At 36.9% G+C, this 13324-nt stretch overlaps 1 long non-coding RNA gene across 1 annotated transcript in view; it reads right to left on the bottom strand.

Annotated features, from left to right (window-relative positions):
• The window catches only part of LOC112532813, a 221769-nt gene that overhangs the window by 85609 nt on the left and 122836 nt on the right, over positions 1-13324 (bottom strand). The window lies entirely within an intron of this gene.

Below are 13324 nucleotides of genomic sequence, written 5' to 3'. Positions count from 1 at the left end.
TGCAAATGCAATGCAATAATTCACACTGTTGTAATTGTTCATTGTGGTTGACTGTTGCTTTACAGGATCTTAAGGAACTTTGTCGGAAAGACTATAATAAAATGATCATTGCTTTAAAATAACATTCAACCAGTTCTGGCAGATAGTATCTTCCTCTGCTAACATGCAAGTTCTGCTTATCTTATAACAGTTATTCCATGTATTTGAGCTTATCTGCTTGTTTCGTTCTTTGCCCATTCCCAATCAAGTAGATGTTCAGTACATTTTAGGCACTGCTCTTACTAGTTTCCTCTTTAGTGTTTATTATTGCCCGTGACAAATCTTCTTCTTATACTACTAAGCAATGCAGAAGGCTAATCTAGGGCAGCATTGCTCTCACTGGGCAATTTAGATGAGATCAATATTCATTAGCATTGGTAATTCACCAGGCAAGAGGACAGTGCTTTATAACAACTAAAAGAGACCAGCAGAGAAATGGAAAATGTTATCCATGTGGACAAAAAATACACCACATTTGCTTTCTAGACCCTCCTGGACAACTAATATCTGTGTTTAGTCAATAGCACTGTGTTTTTTTTCCTTCTATCTAGCTGTACAGGAAAAGGTCCTGTACAGTGAGGATGATGAGGAACTGGAACTGGTTGTCCAGAGATGCTGTGGATACCCTGTCCCTGGAGACTTTCAAGGCAATTGTGGACCAGGCCCTGGGGGCAACATGATCTAGCTGTGCATGACCCTGTTCATTGCAGGGGAGTTGGACTAGATGACCTTTAAAGCTCTTTTTCAAGTCCAAGGACTCTATGATTCTATGATTCAAAAGAGCTGACTTCAGACAAATAGTTGGAAGTTCTATATATCTTGTTCTAAGTCCCCTGAGTTAGATATTTCTCACGGGCTTAAGGAACATTTGATCTGTTTGTTGGTGGGTTTTTTTTTTTCATTTTAACTTTCACTTCTTACTCCTGATACATAATTAGAATAATAACACAGCCATGGTGTGATGACAGCAATAAGCTGTTAGAACAACAGAGGCGTTACACGATACACTAATACATTTATAAACCAGAGACCAGCTACTAAAAACAATGTACCTAATCTTCTTCACTAATAGCTTTCCAAGCTGAGTTTAATTAGAACAATGAAGACTTTAACACATGGGAAACAAAGGAAATAAATACCATAAGAAATAACACCAAAAGACATAATGTCCTACCAACCCTCAAAATCATGAACAGGACCATAACAGTGAACATCCTCAAGAAATTCTTCTTACCTAGATGTAAATTTGCTTCAGTTTCTTCTGTTATTTGAGAGTTTCTTGATGTGATTTTGCTGTTCCATAGAGAATTTTGGACAGTTGTCATCTACTTTGTTTTGAATAGTCAGTACATTTCGTTGATCTTACTAGCGCTTGCTCATTGAGATGTTCTTTAGAAGTATTTATTAACACAAAACATTTGAAAGCTATTTGTTCTTTATCAGGATTTTTCTAAGATTTTATGTAATACTTGTGCTGTAAAATTTCACTTTCCTTTCCTTCTGCAGTCATCACCAAAAAAACTCAGCACATGACAGCATTCATTTCATGATGTCATTTGTTAAACTCCTTCAAGATAGATTCTCATCTGCTTTACTGATGTATGTCCTTGCCAGTTTGAATACGCTTGTTCATTCCTTCAAGGTAACTGCATGTCTTCCTGCACATTACTATAGACTGAATTAATAATGACTCTGATCTGTTGATAATTGAATAATGCAGCCCTCAAAATTGTATTCCAAGTGCTTCACTTTGCTGATTGGCCACATCATTTAGCAGGAGGAATTAATTGTGAAAGATTTGCAATTTTACATAGATAGAAAAACATTTGTGTTGCAAAATATTTGTGTTATCATGAAGCAAGTCTGAAGTAGTTCCCATGAGGTTAAAGAGGATTTATGCAATTGAAACCGAGAAAGCTTTTATCTGCACATGTAAAATCTAAATTAAAACCATAGACAGTTGTTAGCCTCTTCAATAATTGTCAAACCCTCTATTTAAATTAAAAAAAAATAAAAAATCAACATGCAGGGCTAACTATTCTTTGTTATTTTCAAATGCTTATTTTTCTCCAACAGAATAAATGACCCCTTGCATCAGCTTAGCACTGCCAGCAGTTTCTAATCAAGGGATAATTATTTCAAGGAGTAACATGTTCAAACACCTTGACTTATAGAGCAGTCTCAGTTTACATAGAGATATCATTTTTTTTCTAGCAAAACAAGCAGTTTTTAACTCTTTCTCTTTCTCATGATTGTATTGACCACTGTGCTAAACCTAAAGCACATCCAACCAGGAGTCGAAGGTATTATAATAAGTAAGACAATATGAAAAGTATGCCATACCATGCATAAATCCCTTATGTTCTACTTTGTACCACTGCCACCTGCAGTACACATGGATGAGCGCTGATATGAAATATATAGTGAGTTATCATAATGTGATAACCCACTGAAATATAACCACAGGGGAATTACAAGATCATTCTTATTTCCATTAGAAAGAATGGAAGGAAATGTAAATTTCCTTAACATCAACACCTCTAAATAGATCAATAGATACTGCTATTCACAGTAAATTCAGTGGCTACATCCAGCACAACTGCATTTCAGACAGTCACATTTCACAGATACAAATCACAAAGGTTCAAAACGAATTAAAAAAAATGCATCCACAGAAATCAGATCAAGTCCAAAAGGTTTAGGAATGAAAAATGTGAATCACAAGCCAGATTCTCAGCTGGCATTAGATCAGCAAGACTCCTAAGTAATCAGTGGAATATCTGGATCCAAGTATATTTATCATTGGCATGATATATATGTATAAATATGTTTTAGACTAACAATGGAGAATTTAGATTAAACAGAGGTTTGAATAGCTGAGTCAACATATAGCTCCATTAATGGAATTATAGTGAATTAGTTATGAAGAATAAATTACTAGTGACTGACATTTACATGTGTAATTGTGCATATTGTAATTCTGCATATCTGCAGAATGAGAAATACAAGAGTATTTGGAAGACTACAAAGCATATATATTGGCAATGTATACAAAGACAAGCTTTTAAGTGACTAAGCATGAATTCTAGAATTGAGCAGCACACGTCTAATTTCTAACACCTCCCTGTGAGCACAGCTGAGAGCTGGGGCTGTTCAGCCTGGAGAAGAGAAGGCTCCAGGCAGACCCAAGAGTGGTGTTTCAGTATCTAAAGGGGGATTGTAGGAAAAAAGAGACAAATTCTTTAGCAGGGTCCGTGATGATAGAAAAAGGGGAAATGGTTTCAAACTGAAAGAAGGGACTGGATATAAGGAAAAAGTTCTGTCTTCTACCTTATCATTATCAAAAAGCAAAGACAGACTTTGGGGTCTGAAAGATGTGCATAAGATAAGACAGGAGAAAGAACGTGATTATTACTGTAGAAAAATTGAGGATATTAAGTCTGCAGTCTGTTCTGCAATCAAGAAGCATGCGTTGCATTGATTTTTGTTCATTAACTATTCAGAAATGTTTGTAACCAGAAAAATCTAACTATGTGCTTTTAAGGCTTGACTACCATCTATTCCCCCCATACAAAATGCTGAACAAAGCAACTTACCAAGGCACTGGATAGATACCAGATTTGCAGACATTATCATCCCAAGAGGCAGAGTGACCAAGAATTCCAGTTCATTAAACACAGGTAACAGCCATTTCACATGAGACGTTCATCTGATGACATATAATGCAGATATAGAACTCAGTGCTTGAGTGTCTTTCTGCTCTGTACTTTTTATAGCTGAATGAGGGGACATTCTTAAATATTTCTTGAGTTGCCATGTTACAAATTAGAGAGAAAAAGAATGCCATTCCTGTAGAAGGAATGGAGGACTTATTTGGAGGCAATCTGACTATACACAGCCTTTCTAATTGTTGGATACTTGAGCTTTAGCACACTGCATACAGTGGGTTTTGGGAGTCACTCAAAGCTTCCCACTGTTGTATACCAGAGCCACTATCTCTCAGCTCCTTAACAAGCTGATGTTTAGAAGGCTTTTTCCTGTGAATGCGCATTAACATTAAAGTCATGAGCCAACACTGTGTCTTATATGCATTTTTGAAGAGTTCAGAAATACATTTCCAGAAAATGTCAGTGCGTTTGTTTTCTCCTATTTCTTGCTGATAAGCTGTAAGATGCTACATATGACCTTTTCTGACTTCATGCTTGGTTGACATCTGGTTATCACATGTTTGTATTATTATTGCTCTATCCTTTTACTGTAGATCATAAATCTTAAAAGATGTCAATCCACAATACCTGCACACCTTTGTACAGAAAGTATACTTTGGGTAACTATCAAAATACCCAGTGTGATAAAATACAGTGTGATTGAACAAAATCAGAGAATCAATCAGTAGCAGGTCAGCTACACTGATGTTTTATGTTGGGTTTTTTTTTTTTTTCTAATTAGATAACAGAGTCAGTTTTACATTTTGATGAAAAAGTAAAGAAGTATAGTAACAAACACATTTCAACTGAGGAAATTCAGATGAAGACTTATTATTTAGCCTGCACAATGAATGGAAAAGGAACAATTAAAAATCAAGAATTTTGGGCCATATTGATTCCCCACATTCAAATTAATTCTTACTCAGGTGAATGTCCTCACTAGATTTAGCTAATTTCTAACCATAACTATTAGCAACCATCTTCACAGAGGAAGCAAGATAAACACGAATTCTTAAAAACAGCGAAGGCATATTTCTCAACCATGGAAGGCTGAACTAGAGAGTATTTTTACCATTTGGTATTGTAAAACATCCCAGCATTTGTTGATATTCCAACATATTGATGGCATTGTAACATGACAAGAAAGCTTATTTCTAATGCGAGCTCCCTAGGAAATCATTTTTGTAAAGCAGCTTTTCATGAGGCCTAGTGTATGATTAACAGCAATTACTTTTGCAGATTTGGAGATGTTCTGGCAGTCATTCTATATTTAGAGGGCCCACTGATTTTAGCAGGAATTTTAAATAATAGACGAGCTAAACATGAGGTCCTCCAGGGAAAGATGCATAGTGTAAACAGCAACTGAGAGATCTGAATTTTTCAAAGCAAAAGAGACTGTTGTCAGTACACTGCTTTCATAGTTGTGTGAACAACAGTCAATATCACTCCAGCTCTATAAAGAACACTGAGATCAGACCAAGACAAAAGCAGACTTCTGATTGCCTATTGGAGAAGTTTTCAAGGCTGTCTCAGGAGTTTCATGTCTTATTACAATACTAGAGACAGTGATATTATTGCAATACATAGAGAACCAAAAAGGTTTTCCAAGAAAGTGGTCCATCAGCTCAATTTTTTATTTTTCATTTCTACCTAGCTCACAGTTCTTCAGCATTGCTTCACTGACTCCTTTCTGTGGCTTACAGCTCAGGTCTGTCCTAACTCTGCAATAAAGAGAACCTAGTTTCCTTGGAAATAGAATACTGTATATTTTAAGAAAAAGGATATTTTCTTGCTGTAGCAGCTGATCCATGCTTATATGGCCCAGTATATGGAGAAGGAATTAGGACAGCCAGTTACAACTGTCACGTTTTCTCTAGATGAGTTTTATTCAGTTTCACCTAGCAAGTTGTTCAAGGTGGGGAAGTTGAGTCTGACAGCCTACATGTGTGATTCCAATCAAGGAAGCAGCATTAGAGGAAAGCTAGAGAAGATATTCATGTTCTTTTTTTTTGAGTAGAGGACAGAAATTTCTTTTCAGGTCAGAACTACAAAATGACATTAGTCTTCAAATTTAACTTTTTGTGAAAAATCTGTGAGGTAGCCATGGATTACAAAAAGCACCCACCAACAAGACTGAAAACCGCTATGGATAAAACATGGAGGAAGATTAGGGGAATAAACAGAGAAGTTTAAATATTTTCCAAACAAGTGCTGCAACTTTTTGCATTAAAGTATCAGTTTCCCTCACAAAATCTCAAGCATCTTAAAACCAATCCAAACCAAAAGATAACAAAAGAAAAAAAGGCAATGGCAGTATATACCTGTGATTGACAATAAGGAATTCCTTCCAACTTTCTCACAGTAGCCACAAGACCGTAAAGCCCAGAAAGAAACTGTGGCTAACATAACAAAAACAGCTACTAATCTATTTTAAGAGACCAGAGACAGACTCATAACTTACTGCTCTTCTCTTTTATACATTAATAAGCAATGATTGTTACAGAGAGACTTTCCTGCTCACATATTTCTCTTGCATTCACTGGCCCCTCTGGGGAAGTGCTGTGCTGTAGTTTGGAATAAAGTTCTGCTTTCCCTGCTGAATTCCTGTCAACAAAGGCTGAACCATAACCATGACTCCTGCAACCCAATTACTTAATAAAGCTGGCAGGTACTGTCTTGGGAGTGTGATCACTTGACTTAAATATTGCATCCTATAAGAAAGAATAGTAGCACAAATTCTCAGGAGAAAAGCAAGAACCAAGCAGCAGTTCCAGCAACACCAAATGAAATCTGAGACAACTCATATCTCTAAGAGATCTGGTCCAGAAGTACCTGTTTGCTAAATAATATGCTTTTCACATAACAAAATGCAGCAAAAGAAAGTGCCATAATTAAAACTTATGATGAATTGAGAATTATGCTACCTATCAAGGAGTTTGCTGAAAGTGGAAAAGGAAATCTTCCTCTTGCAATTAAAAACTAGTTTGCTGCATGCTTAAAAAACAGCTAATAACACACAGCAGTTACTCACAAATCCCAACCAGCGCATCACCTCTGCTCTTATGCCAGGAAAGGCACTCTGTTGTAAACCCCATTATTACACTGTCCCTTTCACTGTTCCAGAAAAGAAGTCAGTGTCACCACAAAGCAGCCACTAGCAGTAATATCAACTTTGGAGTCCAACGAAGGATATATATATGAATCCCTTTTATTCTAGGACTGTATTGAGCTGTCGGTGTTAAATCTTTGTCCAAAACGCCTAGGGATCACTCCAGGCTGGGCTACAAGAAATTCAGATTCTTCCTTTGCCTTCACTAACACAGAAACCAAGCAGAGATATAAATGCCAAGCTTATTTCCTATTGTCAGTCTCTCTGGTAAAAAAAAAAGGACTGGGACAATATTGCCTAATACAGACAGTGAAGTACCCATTGAGAAAGATTTCAGTTCATAAATCCATTACGTTTCTATGAGCCTCACACTCTTAAATTAGTAAGGATTAAAAAGAAAGCAGCTTGGTACCATATCCCAATTTAAACTCCTAAGCACCATAATTTTTCTTTCAGATCTCTCCAAGTGAAGCATTTTCCTTTCTTTTATTCAATTCTGCTGTTCACAATAACAGAGTAAAAGTTTTCTCTAACCTGAACTAATGACCAGTAAATCATTTAAAGCATGCAAACGCAGTTCAGAGAAAACGAAAAATCAATTGAAATTCATGAAGTTTCTAAAGTTGATTTTTTTTTTTTTTTTTTGCATGGCATTCTTCAGCTCCCCTTTCCACAGAAAAAAAAAAATGTTCATTTTTAAGAATTAAATAAAAGGTACAATTTTATTTCATTGTGCAAACTGTTAAGCAGCAATTTGGCGAAGGGAAAGAGGCTTCGGAAGTGAAAGTAAAAATTTATCATTATTTCCATTTGGAAATATTTCAGACTTGTTTTCTCTCACAAAAATATTTTCTCTTCCAGCTTACCCAAGGGTTCTAAATTACATGGCTCCATTATGCTTATTAAAAATTCTTAGAAGTAATAGAAAAGGAAATTCAAGCCATCAAGATATCTAGCGGGGAAACTATGACAAATGATATTAATTTTGGTTTACTATTCCTCTGCTCCTACTTCCTACAGGATGGAAATGCTGAAAAAAAATGCATATGGGCAATAGGAAATCCAGTATTAAATTGTGAAAATAAAAGGTAATATCAGTGGAACATTTTCTACTATTTCTTTAATTTGTACCATACATTAGGAAAACCTTGTCTGGGTGAGTGGTGATGCAGTGCCACAGGCTGATCAGGGAGGTAGTGGAGTCACTGTCCCTGGAGGTGTTCACTAACTGTGGAGTTGTGACACTGAGGGACATGGGTAATGAGTGCAGTGGAGGTGGTTTAGGGGTGGACTTGGTGATCTTAGTGATGTCTTCCAACCTTAACAACTGTCCGATTTTATCTAATTACCAATATTACAAATAGTTATTCATGTTCCTGCAGAAGACAAGCTGTGACTGCACAAGACAAGACACAGGTATTCATGTTTTTTATCATAGTCCCTTTTGATTTTTTAATCAAGATATATATTTCTACTCAAGAAGCTTAAAAGTCTTCATGCTGGTAAATATTTACCTCTTAGTCTCTCACCGCTCTTGAGTTGACAAACTGTTGTAATCTTCATTTGATGAATACTCATTTAAACAAGCATTCTCAAACATTTAGCCCTAAAATTTGAGGTTTGAGTAGAAGGAGTTGTATTTCCATGGAACACGTTACATTAATGACTTCAAGCTCCTTTAAACAAAATCCAGAGCCAAGTACCTGAACTTACCACTAACCACTTTTTAAATCTTAGATGTAACCTGTAATGTACGATAGAGACTAAAGAGAAATATTGGGCAAGAACTTGTCTTTGTTTTGGTTCAAACATGATTAACAGACAAATGAATAGTGGATGAGTAAATATAATGGCTCCTTGAAAATAACAGCTCTCACTTGCTTAGCATTCTTTTAAGGTGAAGTTTTGGTTTATTAAAGAAGTCAGTGTTTTGTTTGTGACATTGCCAACCTTAACCTCTCTGCTAAGTGAGAGCTGTAAGACCTCTCCTGAACTCCTTAACAAGTCAGACCAAGGACTTTCAAATCATGCCCGGCTGCCAACATGTACTGAGTACAAATCTAAGAAAGTAACTACACATAGTTTTAATTGATTTTTTCTCACATGTGTAATTATGTAAACCATATTACCTTGCTCAAGGCTTACTGTAGTATCTAAACATCTAGTTTATAGACACGTTTTCTTCAGCACAGCAGTCATTCATGAGGAAATTGTATCCAATAAAACAGGCATTCTAAAAAAGTAAACCTTCAGGGACTGATGTTTAATGGACTGTGAGAAAAGAGGAGTATACCCAAAGTGGCAGGAGAGATCCTGTTTAATTTATGAGTAATTTAGTTAACAGACAGAAAGATATAAATATATAACTCTAACATTTGCACGTAAACAAGGTCATCTCAAGATGACCTCGATTTGTACTGGCAATTTTAAGTTTAAACTACATTTAAACAAAAATCAAAGATCATTTTCTAACAACTGAGAACATGCAGGCTGTGAAAAAGAATGCAAGCAGTGCATTTAGACATATGCACATATTTTCCTGATCAAATGTGTTGTGTCTAAAATGAGTACATTAAATGCAAGGAGCAAACAGTATTGTAACAATGTCAGATGTTGCAGTGATAAGATTTCTTTCTGTTTTAAACAAACTTTACCACAATGGAATACAAGCAATGAGAAGCTGACTTTGCTTTGAAAATATGCTAGTTATAAAGATAAGACATCTCCTGCACTAAATGACACAAACACTCATCTTTATAGCTCCAGAGGTCAGATAGAGACTAGGCAGACTTTAGAAAGAGGTGCTGCTGTGTTACGAAGCAGCAATGACAATACATTCACAACAAGATGTATTCAAACCATAAATTTTCTGTCTGGAAGGTAGGAGATAAAGAAATCACCTTTTAGGTAGCTTCAACTACTCTGTGCTTTCCAGTTGTTCATTCTGAGCTAAACAGCCTTGCAACATAATCTCCTGGACATTACAACATTTTGTGATCATTTACATCATCATCTTAGAGTGCCATTGCTAGGGCTATCTCAGAACATGGTTCAGAAAATGATTTTTACTCAACTTCCTCTCCCACACTCAGCTTAATGGACTCAGCTCTGAGCTCTGTTATGGAAAAGCTGCACTCTTCAGCAGTAGAAGCCTAATCATTACAAACAAACCTCTGCAAATGCTAACAGAGTAGCATTTGTAGGGAAAGGTAGTGTAGGGAAAGGATGCTAGTAAGGCAGAGAAAGAAACAGATTTTATGCTCACAGGGATATGGCAGAGGAGGTTACAGTTTCCACTAGCTTTACAATGTCCTCTATCTTTTGCATAAACGCACAGGGATGGGAACAAATTTCAGTCTCCTCTCAGTATCAGGATTGCTCCCACTCTTCCTCTATGGCTGTTGTGATGCTCCAACATATTATCACAGCTCCATTCTACCTGGGTCTGCACAGGAAGTCGAGCAGCACCAAGCAGTTAATTGTGCCTGCAGGGTGCTTGTACAGCTTTATTTATTGAGATGCATTTTTCTGCTTCAGCATTAGATCCAGATCATTTAACCAAGAAAAAATGCAACAGCCACCAGATTTTATGTTGCACTAGCAACTAATTATCAAAGACAGTGACAATCTAGTCATTTTTGAGGGTATGAGATTTAAAGAGCGGTGAGTAAGGAGTGAGATTAGGAACATATGGAATTTAGGATTTGAAGGAATGTTCGTTTGGAATTTTTTGGAGGAATGTTACAGTTTTCCCTAGAGGCAGAAGGTCAAATAACAAGGTTGCTGAGACTGGTCCTGCTCAGACCAGTCACCTGAAGTTGATAGCACAGGATCATGCTCAGCCAGGTTTTCAGGGGCAAAGCCAGTTTAAAAGGGTTTTATCACCTTTATGTTACCTTCAGTTGACAGAGCTCTCCTACAGTTTCATGCCAAGATCTGGAGAGGTGCACTGTTTTTGCAGAATTGTAAAATGAGGCCAGTGGCAGCTTTTCACCCTACATGTTTAAAAGAAAGATCAGAAAATATTTTGAGGCTAAACAAAAAGGAACATTCCTTTGCTTTTATAAATTTCAGTTAGGAAAGAGTAGTTCCTAGCATCCTTTGAACAGGCAGATCCACAGGGTGGTATGACTTAGAAGCATGCTTTGGGGCTGGTTATGACTTTCAGAGAAGTGATTACAGAATAGAATCATAAGGGTTGAAACAGACCACTAAGATCACCGAGTCCAACCTAAACCATCCTCACCATGCCCACTAACCACGTCCCTCAGTGCCACATCTCCACAGTTCTTTAACACCTCTCCAGGGATGGTGACTCCACCTCCTCCCTAGGCAGCCTGTGTCACTGCATCACCACTCTTTCAGAGAAGAAATTCTTCCTAATATCCAACCTGAACCTCCCCTGGCACAACTTAATGCCATTACTTCTTGTCCTGATTTTAAGCTCTTTCCAGATTCAGGCTACCTCCACTGTAACAGTTACATAAAGAGCAGGCTGTTAGATTTTCTTAAGAACTGCAAAGATAAGGAGAGAGTTTTTGTTCTTTTTTTTTTTTTTTTTTCTCCACATAAGTTTGAAATATTTAACATCTTTGGCATCTGACACTGCTAAGAAGTAACAATCTCCTGGGGCTTTCAGGAGATGTTGAAGATAATCTGAATTCCACGTGAGAAACATCAAGACACTCCTCCTTACTGATGAGGATTGGATGGCATGCTGGTTACAGTCAGACTTGCTTTAGTATCAGACATTCAGAGACACGTGGTACAACATACACAGTTACCAAGGATTACGAGGCTTCAGAAACCCAGTAACAATCCTATCTCTTCACTAGTCTTCTGCTGTTGATATGTCTTCTGCAATTACTTCAGCTGAATAAACTTATTGCAAAACACAGTTTCACTTGGAAAAATGTTCTAAAGTATCTGAAAGAAGAGTAAGCCTTTTCAAGACTCGGAAAAATATCCACTGCTCATTGACTGCAAGGAAATTAGAGGAAATAAGTATTTATATCTACTGTGCCGTGTTTGGTAGTCAGCAGGTGAACCCAGATGCTCTGCCATGCTCTGAAGGTATTACAGCATTGTGCTACAGTCCCTCTGCTTTATACACCCCTACGTTGCCACTCTCAAGAATCTCTCTGCCATTTACTAAATTCTTGCAGCTGCTAAGTGAATTATAGGAGTCAATGAAGATCAAAGGTTCTTTGCTTTTTTATATAATCCAGGTCACAGCTCCAGCACAGGGTAAGGCAAAATTCAGCTTCTCCTTTGCCTCACAATGGTTCCAGCTGTAACTTTATGTAGTAGCTATTCTGATTATTTCACAAACACATCAGAGCTAATTTCAAAGTTGATTCTTCATGATTGACATCCCAGGATTTCTCTAAGGCTGAGCCATTTATCCTTCATAAGATTTCCTGTTTATTGCCTGACAAAGAGCCTAGTCGTGCTGATGCAACTGATAAATTGTAGCAGCTGGAATATCCCAGCAGCTTTTCTCACCTTTATTCCCCACAATGAAGATTCACCTGTTGATGGGTTACTGTATAAACACTCAACTGAAGGCAATACAGAAGTATTTACTTCTATCCTCTTCCCCTGTTGCTAGAGCAACATGGTAACTCCCCTCTCTATGGATACTTAATATTTTTACAAAGCCGTACACCTAAACAAAGGTGTAGAAACAGGAAATGAATCATACTGCAACATCTACATGGGAGATGTGCATCTGAGTGATGGCCACAAAAGCTTAGGTGCAATTTCCCCAGGAGAATTCTCATCTACTGAAAATAAAAGCTATTAATTTCCCAAGAAAGGGGTATCCAAAATACTCTTCCCAAAAATACAAAATTTCCTACCTTTATTTTTAAAAAGAACTGTTAAAAGGAAGTAATTTTAAAAGAACACTTTCCTTTTGTATGAAATAATTTGGTTTTAAAAATTTAAATATATTTTAAATTATGTACACACACACAACAATTAAGGAAAATAAAGTAATAAAAGTAGGAAAGCTAAATCACAAACATTAGAAAAAGTATGTTGATATTTGAGCTTAAGAGCCTGGAAACATTCAAAGGTTTACTTACTTTGATTAGTGCAGCAATAATTACAAATACCAAAATCTCTAATCGTAAGTGAAACGTTTCCTACAAAACACTTGTTGTGTCACTCTATAGGTAAGGAAGTAGCAGACATAAATGAAATGATTTTACACAGCATCACACAAATTCTGTGCCACACCCTCCTCCAGTAAAGCTCAAGGTTAAGGATGCTTCAGGGCTTAGGTCTTTAAATCAGGACTGCAGAACCGGAGCTCGGCAGGACTTAGAACCACTTGTGAAGACAAGGATTCATTTTGTTTTCCCAAATAAAAGTCTAAAATTAAGGGCTTGTTTCCTCCCTTGCCTTCAAAGAAGGAAGGCACACTTTGAACTCTCCTGCATTGAACGAAGAGAGGGAGAAAAAA

This window comes from Gallus gallus, chromosome 7, assembly GCF_016699485.2.
Source record: "Gallus gallus isolate bGalGal1 chromosome 7, bGalGal1.mat.broiler.GRCg7b, whole genome shotgun sequence".
Lineage (NCBI taxonomy): Eukaryota > Metazoa > Chordata > Aves > Galliformes > Phasianidae > Gallus > Gallus gallus.
This window is presented reverse-complemented; position numbering and strand designations above follow the sequence as displayed.